At 40.2% G+C, this 13,414-nt stretch overlaps 1 protein-coding gene across 5 annotated transcripts in view; it reads left to right on the plus strand.

Annotated features, from left to right (window-relative positions):
- The window catches only part of AGBL4 (AGBL carboxypeptidase 4), a 1,471,661-nt gene that overhangs the window by 679,734 nt on the left and 778,513 nt on the right, over window positions 1-13,414 (plus strand). The window lies entirely within an intron of this gene.

Here is a 13,414-nt window from a genome sequence, read left to right on the forward strand (position 1 = left end):
ATCACTTTCTCAATTTTACAAATGAGGCTACTGAGGCTCAGGGTAATTAAGTAACTGCTCTAATAGTTTAGTAATGCTAGTAAGTGGCAGAGCTGGGATATGAATACAGAATCACTAATTTAAATCTTAACCCATTTTCTCTATTCTAATTTAGTAATAGTTAAGAGCTTAGTAATGGCTTGAAGAGATCTGAATTTAAACCTGACTCTGTCATGTCTGTTATGAGGAGGATATGTGATTTGCTCATACAGCAAGTTAGGGCAGTACAAAGTCTGGCATCCATGCAAGATTGACTAGCAGGCCCATAACTTTCCTCCATGCTGCCCACTGCCTCCTTTTGCTTTTACTCCAAGAAAAGGGACTGAAATCTGATAGCTTAGTGTAGGGGAAAAAAACACTGGCTTTCTAGTCAAACAAACAGTTGAAACTGAACTATTGCCTTTGGGCAAAATCAGTGATGGTTACCATTAATTCCGTTCAAACAATACAGACAGTGTGCAATGTGCAGCGTGAATGATCTCTTTCACATTAAACAGACCAGGACTTGAGGGAGAAGACCCAGTGTTTGTGATATGCCCTATCAATGTCCTAGAAGGAAGTTTTAGTGATTACCTAGCAAAAAGCCTTCATTTTGCACATGATAAAACTAAGGGCCAGAGATTTGAACCCAGTACCTCTAACACTTTGGGCACAATATGAAACAGTCTCATAGCACTGTATTGTTACAAAATGATTTTGCATCATGGTATTGATAGCTTATGGTGAACAGTGTTGGATTCTTGATCTCTGAAGAAGAAGATTTAGCTTCAGGACCAGGGACCAGTCTTGATCACTCAAAAGCTTTTTGTCTCAGAGTTTTATTAAAGTATGAAAACGGACAGAGAAAGCTTCTGACATAGACATCAGAAGGGGGACGGAGAGTGCCTCCCTCACTAGTGTTAGCAAGGGAGTTATATACTTTAATTAGTTATTATAATAAATCAAAAGAACATCTCAAGGTTGTAAAGATCTTACTAGACCCATTCCCATAATTTACATTTTAAGATAACAGGATTAGTCAGGAAGTTTTCAGGAAGGAGAAACTGTCCTCAAGCAGGATACATTGTTATTATATAATCCTTAGTACAGAGTTTAAACTGAATTTTTTAAATTGTTGTGTAACAACAACACAACAAATTGTGTAATTTGTGTAATTTAAATTATGTTGTGTAATCATCAGTTCCAGGCTTAAAGAGAAAAAAGTTTTTGTTTGTTTGTTTTTTTTTTTTTAATTTTATTTTATTTTTAAACTTTACATATTGTATTAGTTTTGCCAAATATCGAAATGAATCCGCTACAGGTTTTATGTGACTAAGACTAAGGAATGTAGAGGGGAAAAAAAAAGCCATTTTTTCTTTCCTGGGGACCCCAGACTTCTTATCAACCTGCCTAGGAATTAACTCTCTCAGTATCATCACATCAGCTCCAGGAGGTAGGAAAGCCAGAGGTTATCACCTCCAGGTGAGGAGACCCAGGCTCAGAGAAAAGGTTGTCATAACTACTCAGGGGCATAGTTCAAAGACTCTGCCTCAGATTTGTGTGACCCTTAGCCATACTACTTCCATTCAGTTCAGTTCAGTCACTCAGTCGTGTCCGACTCTTTGCGACCCCATGAATCACAGTACGCCAGGCCTCCCTGTCCATCACCAACTCCCGGAGTTCACCCAAACTCATGTCCATCGAGTCAATGATGCCATCCAGCCATCTCATCCTCTGTCGTCCCCTTCTCCTCCTGCCCCCAATCCCTCCCAGCATCAGATGTAGGCATTAAAAATAGTTTCCAGTAGCTAATAATAACATAGGAAAATGCTGATCTTATATAAAGTAAAAAGTAGGGTATAATACTATATATAATTGTGATAATAATATGAAATGTATGTGTGTGTGTATATATATATATATATATATATTTGTACTTGTCCATGGAATTCTCCAGGCAAGAATACTGGAGTGGGTAGCCATTCCTTTTTCCAAAAGATCCTCTGAACCCAGGGACTGAAACCGGGTCTCCGGCATTACAGGTAGATTCTTTACCATCTGAGGCACCAGCAAAGCCTATATATTAAATACACACATAATACTGTTAACTGGTATCTTTAGATGGTAGGATTATGGTAGATTTGTATTTCTTCAGAGTTTTTTGTGCTTTTAGATGTCCTACAACTTTATATTTGTGAAAAATCAAAGTTAATATTTATTAAAAATAAAATAATAGCTTCTTAGATGATGTTAAAAATTTACTTGCATTTGGGGTGAATTATATCACTTTCACAGGACCAAGTTTCCTCATTTATTAAAATGAATATAATGTACCCTCTCCTTCTGACCTTCCAGAATCTTATTGAGATTGGAAATGACACTGGAGGTGAGAGAGTAAGAGGTGTTTGGAAATACAGGCTATGACCAAGAGTAAAACTCTTATTGAAAGGTGAGACACATGGATATATAACCTTACCAATCGCCTGTGACGGTTGTGTACTAGAGCTTCGCCTATCCACTTGCAGAAGCTCATTATTAGGTTTTCAGCAATTTTGTGAACTGCTTTTAAAATCATTGGTAGTTTTAGTTTGAAATTGTTGCATATTTATACCATGAAAACTGGAAAAAGCTACAAATCATGCCTTGACATGGCCTTTAAGCCAGAAATTCAGATGAATAGCTTATAAATTAAATTCTGAAGGAACTCATGGAGGAAATCTCTGTTGGTAAAACTGACCAACAATGCTCCAGACTACATTCACCACTCAGTGGTCCTGAGGTGTCTGTTTGTCAGGACTCATGATCCAGGCCTCAAGGCAATGAACCACCAGAGGACGATAACCCCATGGGAGAGAAGGCAGAGGATGCTGTGAAATCGTGCTTTGGGCAGCTAGAGCTCACATCTACTATAGCTGGAGGGTTAGTGCTACATCTCAGAGTGACCCAAGACCTCTTGAGAGGCTGAAGAAATGAATGAAAATGCAGATTCTTGTATATTCACAGGATTGTGTTTCATTGAGACTTCCAAAAGGAAACAGATGGCACACCGAAGTTAGGATAATTTGTGGAAGATTTACCATTATATTAAAAGTAGATGGGGTAGAACCACAAAGGATAGTGCAAAAGCTTGGGGCTAGAAGCATCAAATTGTCACAACAGGAAGGGGTTATTGTAACCTAGAAAGGGAGAGTTGTATAGAGTATGCTGCTTTGAAAGTAGTAGTGACCTTCTATCAAGAGAAAAGCCAGCCTTAGATGACTTTACAGGAAGAGATCCAGAGAAATAAATACCTCTGCCACTTTCCTGACTCTAGATGTCCCCACAGGAGGACCTAAACAGAAGCAAGAAGCTCAGAATGCGGTTGATACAATCCATAGAGGTCAGCCATCTCAAGCAGAGACAAGGGTAGAGAAGGATGAAGAGTGTTACAGAGGGGCAAATAGAATGTATTCAGCAGTTTAGATTCAGTTTTTAGCTGACATTTGACTTGAGTCCTTGTTTTCTTATGAAAAAGGTGTGTAATAATATCCTATTTATCAGGATGGTTTTGAAGATTTAATAGAATATATGTGAATCACTTTACTGGAAGCACCTGATGTACAGTAATGGGTCCAGAAATAGTGGCAATTATTATTGTACTATATTACCTCATATCATTGAACTTAATTCTATTATCAATAAAATAGATAAAATACTGTGCATGTGAGAAATGTGTGCTCAGTCATGTCTGACTCTTTGCAACCCAATGGACTGTAGCCCATCAGGCTCCTCTGTCCATGGAATCTTCCAGGCAAGAATACTGGAGTGGGTTGCCATTTCCTAATCCAGGATATCTTCCTGTGCCAGGGATCAAACCTGTGCTATTTGCTGCCTAAAGGTTATTGTAATTATAAACATCAACCTTTGGATATATAAAATCACTCTGTAAGATATGATGCATTAAAAATATATTAAATAAAAGATTAGCCCTATACTCTTTATCAGAACTGAAAACTCAGCTTTCTCTTTCTAGATCCATTGAATTGGAAGCTTCATGAGGTTAGTCTTTGTTTACTGCTGTACCTTCTGTACCTAGACAGTACTTAACAGACAGTAGATGCTCAGTAGATAATTGTTGATTTAATTTAAAACTCTTTCTAAAACTCTTTCTGGTCTTTCTCGTTGACCAGATACTCGGAGAATGCTCCTTGGTGCTGACGCTTCCTTGCAGCTGGGACTTTCTTGTTCTGTCAGTAGTTAGCTTCTGTCTTGTACAGAAATCTAGGCTCTTCCATCTAGACTGTCTTCTGCCTGTCTATGTCCCTATTCCAGTCATCTGGCATGAGTCAATGTATTTAACAAGATGGTTGGATGGCATCACAGACTCAATGGACATGGGTTTGTGTGGACTCCGGGAGTTGGTGATGGACAGGGAGGCCTGGGGTGCTGTGGTTCATGGGGTCACAAAGAGTCGGACACAACTGAGTAACTGAACTGAACTGAACAACCACATCATCTTCTGAGCTCCAGCAGCCACCTTGTACTTGCCATGTGCCCCAAAGGTATACAGCCCACCCTCTTACACACTTTATTTGTTCTTTCTACCAAGAATGTCTCATCCCTTTCTCTACCTGTGGAAATCCTATACCCCAGGGTTCTTTCTTAATACTCAGACTTTTACTGAGGCAAATACTCTTCTTATGCTTGGAATACGCTTCTTTTTCCCCTTCCTTCTCCGTTTCCTGGTTAACTTCCATATTTGCATCAGGCTTCAAATTAGATGCTGTTTCTTTGGGGAAAGAATCATCACTAGAATCACTAAGATGAGATCAAGCACTCATGTATTCCTCCTATCATATACTATGTCCTATATTCATATGAAGTTAACTTCCTTCCCCTATAAAATTGTAAGCTTCTTAAGGGCATAAGTTTCTGTCATGCCACAGTGTCTGTATATATTAGGGTAAAGTTATGACCAACCTAGACAGCATATTGAAAAGCAGAGACATTACTTTGTCAACAAAGGTCCTTCTAGTCAAGGCTATGGTTTTTCCAGTGGTCATCTATGGATGTGAGAGTTAGATTATAAATAAAACTGAGTGCTGAAGAATTGATGCTTTTGAACTGTGGTGTTGGAGAAGACTTTTGAGAGTCCCTTGGACTGCAATGAGATCGAATCAGTCCATCCTAAAGGATGGATGTTCATTGGAATGACTGATGTTGAAGCTGAAACTCCAATACTTTGGCCACCTGATGTGAAGAGCTGACTCATTTGAAAAGACCCTGATGCTGGGAAAGATTGAGGGCAGAAGGAGAAGGGGATGACAGAGGATGAGATGGTTCGATGACATCACTAGCTCAATGGACATGGGTTTGGATGAACTCCAGGAGTTGGTGATGGACAGGGAGGCCTGGTGTGCTGCGGTTCATGGGGTTGCAAAGAGTCAGACATGACGGAGTGACTTAACCGAATTATTGTGTTAGATTGAAATGTCTAATGGATCAAAGCAAGTACAATTATTTTCTTCATAATGAACAAATGGACAGGGCATCTCTTAAGTATATAGCCATTCAGAGACTCAGAGTGACTGTTATCTGTTACCTGGGCATCACCTCCATTCCAACTAGCTAGATGGGAAAAGAGGTAGCAAGATCCCATGTGGGAGCTTTTCATTAGCAGTCCTGAAAGTAGCTCATAACAGTTTTGGTCCAATTCCATAGGCTAACATGTAGTTTAAGGCCATATCTAACGATAAAGAAAGTTGTGAAATGATGTCTGGCTGTGTGTGCAGCAAAAAGCAGAAAGCAAGGATTTTCCTCAATAGCTGGAAGAGTTGGCTCCACTTCCACATTTAGTTCAGTTCAGCCACCAGTCGTGTCTGACTCTTTGCGACCCCATGAATTGAAGCACGCCAGTCCTTCCTTTCCATCACCAACTCCCGGAGTTCACTCAAACTCACGTCCATCGAGTCGGTGATGCCATCCAGCCAACTCATTCTCTGTCATCCCCTTTTCCTCCTGCCCCCAATCCCTCCCAGCATCAGAGTCTTTTCTAATGAGTCAACTCTTTGCATGAGGTAGCCAAAGTACTGGAGTTTCTGCCTTAGCATCAGTCCTTCCAATGAACACCCAGGACTGATCTCCTTTAGAATGGACTGGTTGGATCTCCTTGCAGTCCAAGGGACTCTCAAGAGTCTTCTCCAACACCACAGTTCAAAAGCATCAATTATTCAGTGCTCAGCTTTCTTCACACTCCAACTTTCACATCCATACATGACCACTGGAAAAACCATAGCCTTGACTAGATGGACCTTTGTTGGCAAAGTAATGTCTGTGCTTTTGAATATGCTACCTAGGTTGGTCATAACTTTACTTCCAAAGAGTATGTGTCTTTTAATTTCATGGCTGCAGTCACCATCTGCAATGATTTTGGAGCCCCCAAAAATAAAGTCTGACACTGTTTCCACTGTTTCCCCATCTATTACCCATGAAGTGATGGGACCAGATGCCATGATCTTAGCTTTCTGAATGTTGGGCTTTAAGCCAACTTTTTCACTCTCCACTTTCACTTTCATCAAGAGGCTTTTTAGTTCCTCTTCACTTTCTGCCATAAGGATGGTGTCATCTGCATATCTGAGGTTATTGATATTTCTCCGGGCAAACTTGATTCCAGCTTGTGTTTCTTCCAGCCCAGCATTTCTCATGATGTACCCTGCATATAAGTTAAATAAGCAGGGTGACAGTATACCACCTTGACGTACTCCTTTTCCTATTTGGAACCAGTCTGTTGTTCCATGTCTAGTTCTAACTGTTGCTTCCTGACCTGCATACAGATTTCTCAAGAGGCAGGTCAGGTGGTCTGGTATTCCAATCTCTTTCAGAATTTTCCACAGTTTATTGTGTGTGACTTCACTTTCCTGCATTGGAGAAGGAAATGGCAACACACTCCAGTATTCTTGCCTGGAGAATCCCAGGGACGGGGGAGCCTGGTGGGCTGCTGTCTATTGGGTTGCCCAGAGTCGGACACGACTAAAGCGACTTAGCAGCAGCAGCAGCATGCAAATATCTTGAGAGTGAAAGTGTTACTCAGTTGTGTCAGACTCTTTGCCACCCCATGGCTGCAGCCCACCAGTCACCTCTGTCTACAGAATTCTCTAGGCAAGAATACTAAGGTGGGTAGCCATTTCTTTCTCCAGGGGATCCTGGCCCAGTGATCAAACCCTGGTCTCCTACACTGCAGGCAGATTCTTTACCACCTGAACCACCAGGGAAGCCCTAACAAAAATTGCAAATTCCTTGAGAACAGCGTATGGCATGTGAAGCAATGAGGTCTAGTGGGAAAATACTGGCTTAGGAATCATACAGCTTCAATTTAAGTCCCAGTTCTGCCAGGTATTGAGTGTATGATCTGGGGTAATTTCCTTGGCCCTCTGAGCCTTTGTAATTGTTAGGTATTCAGTTCAGTTGCTCAGTTGTGTCCGACTCTTTGTGACACCATGAACTGCAACACGCCAGGCCTCCCTGTCCATCACCAACTCCCGGAGTCCACCAAACCCATGTCCATCATGTCCATGGTGATGCCATCCAACCATCTCATCCTCTGTTGTCCCCTTCAATCTTTCCCAGCATCAGAGTCTTTTTAAATGAGTCAGCTCTTCTCATCAGGTGGCCAAAGTATTGGAGTTTTAGCTTCAATATCAGTCCCTCCAATGAACACTCAGGGCTGATCTCCTTAAGGATGGACTGGTTGGATCTCGTTGCAATCCAACGGACTCTCAAGAGTCTTCTCCAACATCACAGTTCAAAAGCATTAATTCTTCGGCGCTCAATCTTCTTTATAGTTCAACTCTCACATCCATACCTGACTACTGGAAAAACCATAGCCTTGACTAGATGGACCTTTGTTGGCAAAGTAATGTCTCTGCTTTTCAATATGCTGTCTAGGTTGGTCACAGCTTTCCTTCCAAGGAGCAAGCATCTTTTAATTTCATGGCTGAAAGCACCATCTTCAGTGATTTTGGAGCCCAGAAAAATAAAGTCAGCCACTGTTTCCAGTGTTTCCCCATCTATTTGCCATGAAGTGATGGGACCGGAGGCCATGATCTTCGTTTTCTGAATGTTGAGCTTTAAGCCAACTTTTTCACTCTCCTCTTTCACTTTCATCAAGAGGCTTTTTAGTTCCTCTTCACTTTCTGCCATAAGGGTGGTGTCATCTGCATATCTGAGGTTATTGATGTTTCTCCCAGGAATCTTGATTCTAGCTTGTGCTTCGTCCAGCCCAGCGTTTCTCATGATGTACTCTGCATAGAATTTAAATAAGCAGGGTGACAATATACAACCTTGACGTACTCCTTTTCCTATTTGGAACCAGTGTGTTGTTTCATGTCCAGTTCTAACTGTTGCTTCCTGACCTGCATACAGGTTTCTCAAGAGGTAAGTCAGGTGGTCTGGTATTCATGGCCTAGCTTATTTCTTTGGCATGCCATCTTTTTGTTTGTGAATCAACACTATGAATTTCCTTTCAGTTTATGTTAAATGATAAACATCAAAATTAGATCAGATTGAACTTATTTGTGGCCGTGTATTTATCTTTTAGGGTAATTGAGTGATTGGACCAGGAACAGAGACCAGAGATTTCTAAGAACCATTTTTTCCCCTGTGATTAATGAAGTCAAAATATGAGCTGACACTTAACTGCTGCTCAACTGAATTCAGGGATTCAAATTCATGATAAAAACAGAAATAGATATGCCCAAGGATTTGCTCTTAAGAATGTTCATGGCAGTATTCATTATAATTGGGAAAAATTAAAAATTATCTAAAGACTCACTAGCAGAGATTGTTTAATAAATTTTGTATATCATAGGATGAAGTCATTAAAAATCCTGTTGTAAAAGAATGTTTACAACAAAGTTAAATATGTATACATATAAATGACAGAAACCAGAATATTCATAATGGTTTATCTGGGTATTGGGGGTGTTTTCTTCTTTGGGGGGTCCTTTTCTGTTATTTTTCAAATGTTTAAAAATGATTGTCATTGATTTTACAACTTAAAATTTACTTATAGTAATCAAAACAAAAATTATGCACATCATATTCTTCTGAGTACAGAATTGTTCAGATTATCACTGTTGGGCAGATATTTAAATTTAGGATTTATGTTCTTGTGCCAGCTAGATCTTGGTTTGATCATACCTCTTTTATTTTCATTACAGCTTTATTAAGTTAAAATTCACACATCATATAGATCACTTATTTAAATTTCACATATTTAAAAATGCAATGGTTTTAATATAGAATTATATATCATTACTATGATCAATTTTAGAACATTTTTATAATTGTTAAATAAAATAAAAATAGAAACCTATGGCCATTAGCCACTCTGCTTTCCCCAATCCCTAGCCCTAGGAAACCACTAACTTCCTACTCCTGTCTCTAAAAGATTACCTATTCTGAACATTTCATATAAATGTAATCATACAATATGTGGTATTTGTGATTGGCTTCTTTTCTTTAGCATAATGTTTTTAAGATTCATTTGTGTTGTATATGTGTCAGTAATTAATTTTTTATAGTCTAATAATATTCCATTCTTCCATTCTATGGATATGCCATGTTTTAGTCTCTAATTAGCTGATGAATATTTGGGTTGTTTCCACTTTTTTTGGCTGTTATGAACAACACTTCTGTGAACATTTGTGTATAAGTTTTTGCATGGAAAAATCTTTTCAGTACTCTTGGGTATATAACAAGGACTGGAATTCTTTTATTGTATGGTAATTCTGTGTAACCTTTTGAAGAACTGCTAGACTGTTTTCCAAAGTGGCTGCACCATTTTACTTCCCACCGACATTGTATAAAGTATCTTTTTAATTTCTATATTTTTTTCTCCCATTGTGTGTGTATGATGTATGTGGTATGTGTGGGTTTATGTATGTGTGTGGTATATGTGGTAGGTGTGATTTTGTTGGTGGGGGCAGGTGGGTGTGGGTGAATAATGTGTATGGTGTGTGTGTATGTGTATGTATCAACACACTTTTGCCTCGTTTGCATCAGAGTCAGGGCTGGTGATACTATTTAGGTACTGCATTGTCCACTCCCTCCCTGAGAAAACTTCTTTGGAGTCTGTTTCTTGGTAGCAGCTTACACCCATCTCATAGCATGGCAGCCACCAGCTAGGCAGATCTACAGTTGGCCGTACGGTTTCCAAGTTCTGGAAGGGAGAGTATCTCCTATTCTTTCTAATAACTACCAGGCAGAGTAGTCTGGAATGGGGTTCACTTTGCCAGCAGTTTCTTAAAGTAGTTATTGAGCTTAATTATCCTGGAGGATTTCAAAGAAGACAAACTCCTTCCTCTTTTCTTTTTGATCCATCTCTCTGCAACCAACATCTAAAAGCCGGATTCCACCACTTACTTTGTTGGATTATTAAGCAGTTTATATAACCTCTCCAAGCTTCTGTTTCTTCAGATATAAAACGGAGCTAACAATATCCATCTTACAAGGTAGTTGTGGGAATTAAAGCTATGTGGCCCCCTACAATGTTGTTGCTATAAGATTTATTGGTACAGTTTGCTCTTTTTTCACAAAAACCCTACATTGCCTCTGGAACTTAATGCCTTTCCATGAAAGTTTGCTTTTGTTGTCAGGCCTATATTTTCAACTAATTCCAGAAAGCTTTATTTGATATAAGCACTTAATAAGGATACTTGGATCATAAGCAGAATACTTATTATTCTTTGGCTTATGATCAAGTATATCTGGAACAATAAAATGATTTAACTTGAACCCAGAGGTGTTTTAACATAAGAAAGTTAAAAAAAAAAAGGAAGAATCTCTGTTCACAAAATAGCACACTATAAAAACTCCAGTCATTTAAAGAGGATGTAACTGAAATAGAAGGGTTTACCTCCCACTCACTCTGATGAGAAGAAAAGGAACAATTAAAATGAATATATTAGGGAAAATATTATTTTTATTTCAATATTTCCATTATATTTTCTCCAATTACATGCTGAATAGGGTTGTTTAATGTAACTGAAACCCCAAGGTAGAGTTTAAAAAGAGTAAATTTTATAAAAGATAAAGGCAGCTCTCTTTTACTAAGGGGGAGGCTTGCTTTTCCTGGCATAAACAAAGAAGATCAGGCAGTAAGTGTTGGGGGAGGTGTGTAGTTTCGAGTGAATCAACAGTGATAAAGTCCTGCAAGTCTCTATGCTTTGTCAAGCTTCTTTTTTCAAACTGGATAATATAAAAAGATTCTTTATACACCACTTTGAGAGGGCATGTGGGTGTGTGTAAAGGATGGTGGGAAAGAATACAAGGAAGGAGAGAAGAAGTAGCACCTTTAAAATTCTTATAGCTCTCATAGAATTTGAGTCTGAAGAGTCTGTAAAGGTCACCTGGTTCCAACTCTTAATGAACAAAAGATAAAAATGAGTCTCAGAGGGCATTATTTTCATTGTTCATTATTTTCATTATTTACATTGTCCACATGTAGCAAGGTGGACAAAGCCACATCTGAAACTTGGCCTCCCCTCAGGCCACAGTCAGACCCCTAAGCTGAGCAGCCACATGGGTAGCTTCATGCTGTGATTGAAAGAGATCCTGATGGGAATACAGGCTCTACCTGGTATGTATCTGGCTCTAGATAAGTTGCTTCATGTCCCTGTACCTCTACTTCTGTGCTTCCGGAAGATAGCCATGCCTAGCTTTTGGGGTAATTATGAGGATTAAGTGAGAGAAAGTGGGATGAGTCCCCCAGTGCAACAACTAGTATCCCCTTTAAATATCCATTCCTCTTAAGCTTAGACTGCACCCTTCACCATGACCAGGCCCGGCTAGTTTTCCAGAACTTCTCAGCCTCTCCCCAGCCCAACTCTTTCCTCTCTGGCCTAGTGCTGGCCCCAGGCAGTGCTGAATCACCCTCCACAGCAGAGGCTAGTCACTCACTCTGTGCTTCTCAGCACATTTGTATCCCCCTTACAGCTCAGGCGGGTCCAAAGGTCAGGACCGCCCCCCTCCCCCCTGCCGCTCCCAACACACACACACAAGTGCTTTTCTGCATTTGATCAAGGAATCGAGACACTTGTTCTGATTAGAGGAATTTTTTGTAGATGACTGACTCCCACTGACCATGTCATCCACCCCAGTTTCCAAGACTATTTCTGCTGCTGAGCATTTGCTGAGATACGTGCCTGGAACCTGAGTGGGTCTTACTCTACTTGATCCCAGTTTTCTCTTTAAAAGGACCATATAAAGGGGTATTTCTAGACCAGGTTGACAAACTTTCAAAAGTGGCTTGTTTTAGTTCCTGTTTTCCTCTGTCCCTTTTTTTTTTTTTTCCCTAGTCTCCCTTCCTAACTCCTTCCCTGTGTTTAGTAAAAAGATGATGAAGACAAAAACTTTTGTGAGGTATTGTAGGCATTTAATAAGTCATAGTACCTGTGATTTATAGTCTAGCAGAAATCTATTTATAATGCACCTGGATAAGCAGTATGCACAGTGTGCTAGGGAAACAGAGGAGGGGGACCGATTCCACACAGGCTGTTAGGGGAAACTTCCCTGAAAAGGTCGCATTTAAATTGAGTCTTGAAGTCAAAACGTGTGAGCCCAGCAAACTGGGTAAATGAAGGTCTGGGCAAAAGAAAGTGAAAGTGAAGTCGTTCAGTCGTGTCCCTACTGTAGCCCACCAAGCTCCTCCAGCCATGGGATTCTCCAGGCAAGAATACTGGGGTGTGTTGCCATTTCCTTCTCCAGGGCATCTTCCCAACCCAGGGATTGAACCCAGGTCTCCCACATTGCAGGCAGACACTTTAACCTCTGTGCCACCAGAGGCAAAAGAAAGAGTACTTCAAAGGTATGAGAAAGCCAGGTGTGTTTGGGAAATAACGACCAGTTTGGGCTGGCTGGAATACTGTGTGCTGGGAATGGGAAAGATGAGCAGAACTTGGGGCCTGTGGTAGGCAATGAGGCCAGAGAAATAGGTTATGAACAGACTCTTGACTGTGAGCTTCTGGAGATGGAGACGATATTATATTCTTTATACCCTCATAGAAGCAACTGAGGCCCTGTGAGTACTGTTGAACTGGTGTAAGGCACCACCGTCTTTCTTCTGGATTACTGCAATGACCTCCTCCTGGCGCACTGCTTTTACCCTTGCCCCCACTGCAGTCCGTTCTCTGCAGGGCCACTGCAGTGAACTTTTCAAAACACACAACTGATCATGTCACTCTTCTTCTTTTTTTTTTTTTTTCGTGTTACTTTGTAAATTTTTATTTGTCTTTTTTTTCTTTTCTTTTTTTTTTTTTTTATTCCTTTATTTCTCATGTGTTCCCCATCCTGAACCCTCCTCCCTCCTCCCTCCCCATACCATCCCTCTGGGTCGTCCCAGTGCACCAGCCCCAAGCAT

The sequence above is a fragment of the Bos indicus genome, chromosome 3 (genome assembly GCF_029378745.1).
Source record: "Bos indicus isolate NIAB-ARS_2022 breed Sahiwal x Tharparkar chromosome 3, NIAB-ARS_B.indTharparkar_mat_pri_1.0, whole genome shotgun sequence".
Taxonomy (NCBI): Eukaryota; Metazoa; Chordata; class Mammalia; order Artiodactyla; family Bovidae; genus Bos; species Bos indicus.